General features: G+C 38.3%; 1 non-coding gene across 1 annotated transcript; it reads left to right on the top strand.

The window, feature by feature from the left end:
* The first annotated feature begins 7,326 nt into the window (after nt 1–7,326).
* LOC116089700 lies at nt 7,327–7,445 on the top strand. The gene has a single exon (XR_004118447.1). It is a non-coding gene; the product is annotated as a 5S ribosomal RNA (ribosomal RNA).
* The last annotated feature ends 3,288 nt before the right edge of the window (nt 7,446–10,733 follow it).

Consider the following 10,733-nt stretch of genomic DNA (forward strand, 5'->3'; position numbering starts at 1 on the left):
TGAAGATGTAGAACTCTCAGTTCCTCCTTCCTCCTGTAGAATATGCATGCCTACCATATTCTTGCCTTAATGATAATGGACTGAACCTCTGAATCTGTAAGGCAGCCCCAATTAAACATTGTCCTTTATAAGACTTGCCTTGGTCATGGTGTCTATTCACAGCACTAAAATTCTAAGATATCACATCAATTGTAAGATTAGTTTTTCCATTTCTGTGACGAATATAGTTTCAATTTTGATTGGAATTCTATTGAATCTGTTGATTACTTTTGGTCATTTTTACAATCAATTCTTTTCTTCCAAAAGCATTGAATAGCATCACATGTTCTAGTGTTTTCCTTAATTTTTTCCTTTGGTTTTAAACATTTCATTGTGGAGGTCTCTTGTTATCTTGGCTATGTTTATTCCAAAGGGTGTGTGTGGGGGGGTAAGGATGGGATTTGAGAGTATTGTCAACAGGATTATTTCCTTAATATTAAGAAAGACCTTTCTGAGAGACAGTTTAGTCAGGTACATTCCTGCAATTCTACAATCAAGAATATCCTACAGACTATCTAGTCTATCTAGGGATTCTCCTTATAGACATATACCAAAAAGAATGGCACATTCATCCAAAGCATTTACAAAGCTAAGCATAACACTTCTATATGTAAGAGCTTAAGAATTAAGTCCCAACCTTAGGGTAGAAGAAGCAGTTCTACAGAATGCTCTGTAGCATAGAAATTTTTAAAAAATAAAGGTAGAAGTCAGATTGGCTGGGATTAAAAACTCAGGTGACAGCAGATGCTGGAGAGGTTGTGGATATAGAGGAACACTACTTCATTGCTGGTGGGATTGCAAGCTGGTACAACTACTCCAGAAATCAGTTTGGCAGTTCCTCCGGAAATTGGGCATAGTTCTACCAGAGAATCCAGCTATACCACTCCTGGGCATATACCCAGAAGATGTTCCAATATGTAATAAGGACACATGCTCCACAATGTTCATGGCAGCCTTATTTATAATAGCCAGAAACTGGAAACAACCCAGATGTCCCTCAACAGAGGAATGGATACAGAAGTTGTGGTACATCTATACAATGGAGTACTACTCAGCTATTAAAAACAATAAATTTATGAAATTCTTAGGGAAATAGATGGATCTGGAGAATATCATCCTGAGTGAGGTAACATAATCACAAAAGAACACAGATGGTATGCACTCTCTGATAAGTGGTTATTAACCCAGAAGTTTGGAATACAGGAATAACAACCCACAAACCACAAGGAACTCAAGAAAAAGGAAGACCAAAATGTGGGCATTTCATTCCTTCTTAAAAGGGAGAACAAAATGCCCACAGAAGGAGTTGCAGACACTAACTATGAAGGAAGGACAAGCCAGCCTGATATAGCTATCTCCTGAGAGGCTCTGACAGTATCAGACTAATATAGAAGTTGAGGCTCACAGCCATCCATTGAACTGAGTACAGGGTCCCCAGTGAAGGAGTTAGAGAAAGGACCAATGGAGCTGAAGGGTTTGCAGCCCCCTAGGATGAACAACAATATGAACTAACTAGTACCCTCAGAGATCCTAGGGACTCAACCAACCAAGGAGTATACATGGTAGAACTGATTGTTCTAGCAGCATGTGTATAGTAGAGGATTGCAAAATCAATTATTAATGGGAAGAGAGGTCCTTGGTCCTGAGAAGGTTCTGTGCCCTAGTGTAGGGGAATGCCAGGGCCAATAAGTGGGAGAGGGTCAGGTGGCAGGCATGGGGAGAAGGGAGGCAACAGGGGTTTGTTTTTGTTGTGTTTGTTTGTTTGTTTGTTTGTTCCTGGGAGGGGAAACTGGGAAAAGAAAAATCATATGACATGTAAATAAAGAAAATATCTAATAAAAAATAAAATAAAGGTAGGCAGAAATATTCAAAAGTTTTCAAAAGTAGAGAAAATTGAGCAAATCTTTAAAAAATAGGACTGTGATTATAAACACAAGTTGTGGGTAGAATCCCAAAGGGATCAGAGTAGTACACCATTTTCTGTCTGTATTTCAGTTACTGGGTATATTTATGTGATGTTTTTCAGAATATTCAAGCTTATAATGTATTTAGCTTTCTTATGTGTTTCATACATTGATAAAAATTCAGAGATCAAACATATTTTGTGTGGCAAAAACTTTACTAGGAAATCAAAACTAAATATAAAAGATGTGAAGTCCTTAACAGCATAGGATTGGGACCAGCAGAGAGAGATCGTCAGCTGGGAGACTGGAGGACCACCATAAGTTTGATTTCTGTGTTTATAAAAGGCAGATGCAGCGGGGATAGTTGAGTTGCTATCACCAACAATAAATCATCACATGTCTGCAAAGAATGCAATGAAAAATAATTGTGCTGTTTTTCAAGTATATCTCAGTAAATTCCAGCCAGTACCAAATAACCAGGAAGAAGTGGCAGGAGGCTGTCATGTGAGAGAAGAAAAGTCTCAGAGCCTGACACAGCACAGCTGATATTACAAAATGAAGCAAGTCTCTCCTTATTACTACACCATTACAGAAAGAGTATCAGTCTTCTCTTCCAAGTTGTGATATATTGGATAAGCCAAACAAAAATACTTTAGGAGGAATCAAAACAGCTAACACCAAGTACAATACCTTTCATCTTCTCTGAAGGCAACTCTGTCTTTCAAAGTGCCGTGAGCCTGCTGTTAGGATATCAGCAAGGCTGTTGCCATTCTCAACTTTTCTGAACAGCATCTGCAGGGCAAGCTGCCTCTCATTGTTCCCTGCACATTCTCTGGCCTTATTTTCTCATCTAATAGGTTTTCATTGATTGGTTATCCAGTGCTCCCTGGAGTCCCATGAAACCGTAAAAATGTGACCATATGTCTCAACTGTGCCCTTGGTCGGGAGCTGCTGACACCTTCATTGTCCGGCCTTCGAGATTCTTTAGGACATTTTCTATCTTCAAGGCAAAAGTTATTTCCAAGTACTTGACTGAAACACTGCTTCTGGAGGGTGAGCAGGTGCGATTTGCATGCACATCTGTTTGGTCATAAAATATTGGCAAGTAAAGTGGGATATGAAGGCTTGCAGCTGCTTCCTCACAGCTACACATTATATTTAGTCCTCTTCCAAGATAGCAAGACCAGGGAATGAAATATCACCCCAGTGTAGACAACAAAAATTAAATTATCTGTCTTCTGCCTATAATTTCTTCTATGTTTTTCATAAATTAAGTCATCGAAATTTGTTGCTATTACTTTGTCCTTCTCTTTTAAAATTCCTGTAATATGTTTCCTGCCACACTCATCTGCAGAAAGGCAAATAATAAAATAAACAAACTGAACCACACATAAATGCTCCCGTTGGTTTCATTGACCTCTGTAAGGAATAACTACAATCTTTTCTCCTAAGAGGAAAGAGTCTAAAGAATGCAAGCATATAAACACTGGAAGACAATTACAAAACTCCATTGATTTTTACTTTTTCTTTTTATACAGCTATACTTTGATGAATATATACCGATTACAGATGGAAGTTTCTAGCAGTACATTCCTGGTGTATTCAGACAGACATCTTTGCTTTCTGTTGGTATTATATTAACACATACTCAGAGAAAACAAGTTTTAAATCCACTTCTGTAATTTTTCTTTACACATTTATATGGAAATACCTTTTTAGGCCAGGAAACAAACCAACAACATTATCGCAACCAGAAAATTTACTCTGATGTGATATTGTCTTATTAAGAATCTGAGCACAGATTTCCTTGTCTATAGAGATATCCTTGCTAACTGTGTTTGTAAAATCCATGCACTTAGCATGGACCATATACAATTCACTCATCTTTAACTAAGGATATTTCCTTTTTGCATTGTATTTCATGACACTGGCAATCTGAGGACTCCAATGAGTCACCATGAGAAACTTCATGAAGTCTGTATTAGTCCAAATGTCCTTGTCAGTTTCTGATAATGCAGTGTGGTATGTAACCCACTAGTGTAACTTTTGATATCTATACTTTCTCCATTAGCCATTCCACTAGTTGTTCTGTGAACTCTTCCCATGTGCCCATCCCTTCTGGTATTTCCTTGCTTTCTAACACAAGACATCCCAAATTAAGACCTGAAATTATTGATAAATCTCAGCGCCTTATTTTGGCTCCTTTCTGTGGAAGTGGTACTAGAAACTAGCACAACCTTGATTGGGAGGTCTTATAGCATTAGTCTCCTTCAGTGAGGAATTAGCAAAGAGGACCTTTTAAAATATTTTATAGAAGATTGATGGTTCAGGCTCCACATGCCCCATTACTAGAAATCTTTGCCAGGGTTACTCTCACTAATTCCATGAAGTTTTTTTTTTTTTACACTAGATTTCCACCTGGCCCCAAAATCCACTCTGAGTCCAGTCATCTCTCCCACTCTGAGTCATCTCTGCCTCACTCTGCCTCACCTGTTCTTTCCTGTTTCCAACTCACTCACTCCCAGTCCCCCCTTGAAATCTATTCTATTCCCTCTTCCCAGGGAGACCTTTGCATCCCCCATTAAGCTCTCCTTTTTACTTAGCCTTTCTGGATCTGTGAACTGTAGCATGACAATCCTTTACTTTCCAGCTAAAATCAACTTCTAAGTGAGTACACACTCTTTGTCCTTTTGAGTCTAGGAGAATGGTCATCAAAGAGACCAGAGAGACTTCATCCATCAACCAAATGGAGTAGATGCAGAGTACCACAGGCAAACATTAGGCAGAGGCTGGGAAGTCCTGTGGGAAAGGAAGAGAAAGGATTGGAGGAACCAGGGAGGTCAGGCACATACCACAAGAGCATGGCCAAAAAATTAACTGACTGGAACTCATGAAGACTTGCAGAGTTCAAGGAACCTACAGGGGTCTGGCCTAGGTCCTCTGCATATGTTATAGCTGGATAGCTTAGTGTTCTTGTGTGAGTCCTAACAGTGGGAACAAGCACTTTCTCTGACTCTTTGGCCTACTTGTGGAACTCTTTTCCTTCTACTTGATTGCCTTGACCAGCCAGGATGTGATGATATGGGCCTGGTCTTATTGTGACTTGTTATGCTGAGTTTGGTTGTTTTTCATGTGTGTGGTTGGTTTGGTTTGGTAACATTTTTTGTCTGATTGATGCTTTGCTTGTTTGCTTGCTTCTTGTTTTAATTTGGTTTGGTTTAGTTTTTCTTTTGGAGAGAGATGAAATTGGGTAGGTAAAGAAGTGGAGAGGGTCTGGGGAAAGTGGAGGAAGAAAAATAATATGATCAAAATATTGTATGAACATTTTAATAAAAAGACAATATTAGCTGAAGCCAATCTGTGCTTTAACAAGCCCTCTAGCTGGATTTGATGTACATTCAAATTTAAGGACCATTAATTGAGTTGTTTCAGTTTCTCTCTCATTAATTTCAAGTCCTTCTAGTATATGTCCCATTATCCTTTTTGGACATTGCTTATGGAAATAGTGGTTTCTGAGACCAGAAATCAAGAAATCTGTATTTTTTAGTTAATCGGTAATTTTTAAATGCCTTAATATCTCAATAGTTTTATGCATTGAATGTCCCACTTCCCCAAAGCAGATACCCATGTTTTTGGAGCCCAGTGTAAGTGACCATAGCATAGAATTGCAGGTTCAGGTTTCCCAAAATACCAATGAGGTAGAAATTTAATAAATTCTTTATAGAAATAGAACAAAAACAGTCATAAAATAACACACTTTTAAAATATGTTGGTAGGTATATCAAGTCGATGATTCATAGCAAAGTTGGGGAAACTGTGCTATAAATATTAGATTTGTCTGACACCATTCTTAGCTCTTTGGTTGCTAGAAACTAAGGGTCTGTTCATATATTCCAATGAATTTTTATAGAGGTTATGAAATATGTTAAGACATACATACAGGAGGTAACAAATGTTAGTAAGGGGGCTAAAAATATCCCGAGAATAACTTGGCTCTGGGATCACAATATCCCACCCCCACATACACCACTCAGGTTCTAGTCAGCCAAGTGGCTATGGTAGGCAGAGCTTCTTTCTGGGAATTCCTCTTCACAGCATTTAGGTGTCACAATGGGGATACCCCACAACATAATTAACCAGTTCCTCTGAATAGACACATTTGATTGCTTTGAATTTTGTTAGCATTAAGAGAACTGCCTCAGTCATGGGGAATCCACTCTTGGTGCAGACCCAGCTTATGGTTGTTCCTACTAACCCTCTAATCTTTCTCTTCTCAACCATATCCATTACCTTGGGCCAACCACCAATCTGCACAAACCCTTTTCACCAGAGATCTGCAGTGGTTACACTGGACTGCAACTCAGGGAGATGGTTCTCGCTATCCTTCCTGTCCTTCAGTAAAATTTACCCAGATTTATTCTTAGTCCTTTAATGGTCTGCTCACAGGAGCCCTTCAGGAGCCCCTTTTTGTCCCATACACACCTCAATTTCCTGTGTGCCCTGCCTCTTGGTGCAGGCTTGTCCCCTAGCTCTTTCCCATAGTTCCTTTCACCCTTTCCTCCAGGCCATCTTCATTTCTGTCTTCACCTGTCTACCCACAGAAACACTACCACCCATCCTAAAACTTTAACCAAACAAGTGAAATATATACAGAATAAAAATTTTAAGATATTTAAGAAAGAAATTGAAGAAGACACAAAAGTTATAAAGACCCCACACACACACACCTCATGCTAGAGGTCATGTGTATTTTCATGGTCTGTGCTCCTGCTAGAGATAATGCCCATGTCCATGTCCTGTGCTGCCACTGAGGACCACAATGGTGTCTGTGGCCCATGCCAAGGGCCCTTTTGGTATCTGTAGTCTGTACAGCTAACAGAAACCATATGGAAGTCCATGATCTGTGCTGCTGCTGACTGTGAAGAGCAAGGAAGCTTCTTTTTCAGTGGCATTGATGACTGCAGACTTACAAGTGAGAATGAGAGACATAGTGGGCTTCTGTGACAACCTCTCTCCCACACCAGACACCCCCCAAAAGGAAACAGTCTATATAGGAAAGCATTGAAAAGAACTTCTAAAAAATAGTGACAGGAATATTAAAATATAGCTTTTTACAGATGATAGCTTCTGGAGAGGTTGGGGTGGGGAAAGACTCAATTTTCTTTAAAGGGTTGACCCCTGGGAATTTGACCATGCTCCAGTAAATATATTGGCAATACAAATTAGACTTAGTATGTTTTCTTCTTTTTTTCCTTTTCTTATTTTCTTTGGGGGTAGTCAAAGGGGATGGAAGTAGAGCTGGAAAGACTCGGAAGTGAATGTGATCACTATATTAAACACCCAAATAATTAATGATGATATTAGTTTAAAAATTGTGAAAATGGTCTACGGCCATACCACCCTGAACGTGCCCGATCTCGCCTGATCTAGGAAGCTAAGCAGGGTCGGGCCTGGTTAGTACTTGGATGGGAGACCGCCTGGGAATACCGGGTGCTGTAGGGTTTAAAAAAAAAAATGTGAAAATGATTATCCTACTGAAAACAATCTACAGGTTCAATACAATCCCCATCAAATCCCCAACACGTCTTCCTCAAAATTGAAATTAATTTTCAACTGTATATGGTAACACACACACACACAAAAATTCAAGATACTTAAAAAAAGAAACCTGAATAAAAATCAAACTACTAGAGGTATCTTCATCTCCAATTTCAAGTTGTTCTAAAGAGCTATATAATTAAAACGTCATGGTAAACCAGACACAAAAAGACAAATATTTTATATTTTCCCTTATGTTGGTGTTAGCCTCTAACAATTTGAATAACCACTGATGTTATGTACCTAGTAAGAAACTAAGGGGAGGAGAGGATCTCCCAAGGATGGGGCAAAAAATGTTTATAGAAAGACAATGGGTAAATCAGAATAGGAAGATTAAATAGGAATGGGGATAGAAGAGAAGACTAAAGGAGGGCAACCAACAGTAAAGGTCATTTTAAAAAATATAGAGAGACCTACCAGTGTATACACTTCCTAAAATAGATAAATAGATGAAAGCAATCTAAATGGAGTCACCAAGTAATAGAAAGACAATGCCCCAACTGTTTAATCTCAACCAAGTAAAGCCTATAGTACAAGGAATTGGTTATATCTTCCTTAAGTATTTGGTCAAAGGGGCCTCATGGAAACCCAAAATATCAGAGACAAACTCTACTACTGAAGACAGCACTTACATATGGCATCAACAAAGAGAAGATGAGCTGGTGCCTAACTAGAAACTTCATCACTATTTATTAACATTTATAATACTTGAAGGTACTCTGCACACTAGTAGAAAAGAATAATCCCAGCACTTGGGAGGCAGAGGCAGACAGATTTCTGAGTTCGAGGCCAGCCTGGTCTACAGAATGATTTCTAGGACAGCCAGAGCTACACAGAGAAACTCTGTCTTGAAAAAGAAAAAAAAAAAAAAAAAAAAAAAAAAAACAGAAAAAAAAAGAAAGAAAAGAAAAGAAAAAAAAAAGAAAGGCAATCATCAATATCTCCTGACTACCATTGCTACAATCTATAGCAGTGACCTGCCTGAAAGGTATACAGATGCAACCGTGGCACGAATGTTCTAAAAGTAACCAACCACTTTCTAATTAGATTTCAAATTCACACTCCATGAGATAGAACTCAGGCCTGACACTACTAAATTGCCACGAACCTGACACTAGATGAGAGATAAATGAATTCTAGGGGAAATTTTAATGTTATTATTCTCTTAAATCAACCTATGAATCATGGCCCCTTTGGAGGTTCAAAGACCCTTTCACATGGGTTGCATGTTAAATTTCCTGCATATCTCGTATTTACATTACATTTCATAGCAGTAGCAAAACTACAGTTACGATGTAGCAACAAAAATAGTTTTATTGTTGGGGGTCACCCCAACATGAGGAAGTGTATTAAAGGGTCACAACATTAAAAATATTGAAAACCCCTTTACTAAAGGAACATAGCAATAAAATAACCCCCAAGGATGGATTACTATACCCATACACCAGCACATCATCCAGCCCTCATTAGAGAAGCTTCCTCTTGCAGTAACTTGGGTAATTAACAGAAACCCACAACTGGACAATGTGCAGAGAATGAGAGACTTTGGAACACTCAACTCTAAATGGGAATTTTTTTTCCATCTAAGTCTTCCCCTCACGGCTCAGAGATCTAAGCAGAAAAGAAGTAAGAAAGACTGTAAAATCCAGAGGTAATGAATGACACTGAGGAAATAGGATCTCTCAAACAGAGCAGGATTGATGCACATAGGAACTCACAAAGACAGCATGCATCAGACCTACACAGGTTCAAGCCAGATGGGGGTCTCAGTACCAATAGAAGAAACTGGACATGGGTTTCCACCATTATCCAAGAAGCTATCTGCAATTAATACCCACTGGCAAAGAAAAATACATTTTACCAGTGGTGCCTTACTGGTTGTATTAAGCACACTTCATGGCAGGCACCATACCCAGGAATAGTTGGCCAATACAAAACAAATTCAGTGTTACCTTTGTATATTTTTTGTCTCATTTTCTCGGGGTTAGGCATTTTTTTTTGTACATTTCAATTTCCACTTTTGTGTTTTGTGGGATATTTTTGTGTGTAAAGATTATTGTTTGTTTCCCTTTGCTTTTGTTTATTCAAAAAGAAAGACAAAAGAACACAAAATTGGGTGGGTAGGAAAGTTTGGAAAGTATCTGGGAGGAATTAGGACAGAAGAAAAACATTATCAAAATGTATTAGATGAAATATTGTTTTTAAAAAGTCAAAATATTTTAATGCTTCAATAAACATCCTTATATTACTGTTCCTACATGAAAATATTTCTAATGCAGAAATTGCTAAAAGTAGCTTTTCATTTTAAAGAATGTGCACTTTTTGCTTTCTACCAGTAAATTTTTATTTCTAACTTTGACACGGCTTTCAAAGCCTTGTGATTGTTATGCCCAAAATCTCAAGGTCTCCACAGACCACCACAGACCATCAGGAGTCCAACTCATATGCCAAAGCAAACAGTCTTTATTCAAGCTCAAGCTCAAACCCTCCAACCTCTCCAGCACAATAGATGGTGTAGAAGATCCTGTGTTAGTACAAGCCTTGCCTATTTATCATGGTTGCTGGATCAGGGTAAGGGACTTTCCAGCTTGGCAGTTACACAATTGGTTGACCTTTGCTCGGTGCACTTTTATTGGCTAGGAATGACTTTAGCTTGGTGTGAACAATGGTTGCTAGCTTAATCAATCCACTTTAAACTTTAGATACTTTCATTTTAAAGAGTGCACTTTTTGTTTTCCACCAGTAAATTTTTATTTCTTAAGGAATAATGAACTTATTGATTGTTACTAGGGGTAGAGTGGCTTTTTGCTCAGAGGAAATTGTGATTGTTACCAGGGTGACATGACTCCTGGAACAACTTGGGAGTTTTCCAGGAGCTGAGTTCATTAAGAGGGCAAGTTAATAATAAAATGGAGTATGGAAACAAAATGGAGTTTGTAATAATTAAGCTGGGCCCTTCAGTGATATCATGTCCTATCCACCTTCATTGTTTCTAGCTCGTCTTCTTCTCCACTGGCTACTATTCGGGTTTACCTAAATTTTTTAAAATTGTACTGTGTGTTTTGTTCTCTTAGTGCTTTGACAAGCTATTTTATTATCTAATCCTTTCCTTGTAATTGGATTTAAATATTTTTTACTTTGGCTTTTAAAATAGTTTTAACCAAACTATTTTGACTTTTACATGTATTTAAA

The sequence above is a fragment of the Mastomys coucha genome, unplaced genomic scaffold, assembly GCF_008632895.1.
Source record: "Mastomys coucha isolate ucsf_1 unplaced genomic scaffold, UCSF_Mcou_1 pScaffold14, whole genome shotgun sequence".
In the NCBI taxonomy this organism is placed as follows: domain Eukaryota; kingdom Metazoa; phylum Chordata; class Mammalia; order Rodentia; family Muridae; genus Mastomys; species Mastomys coucha.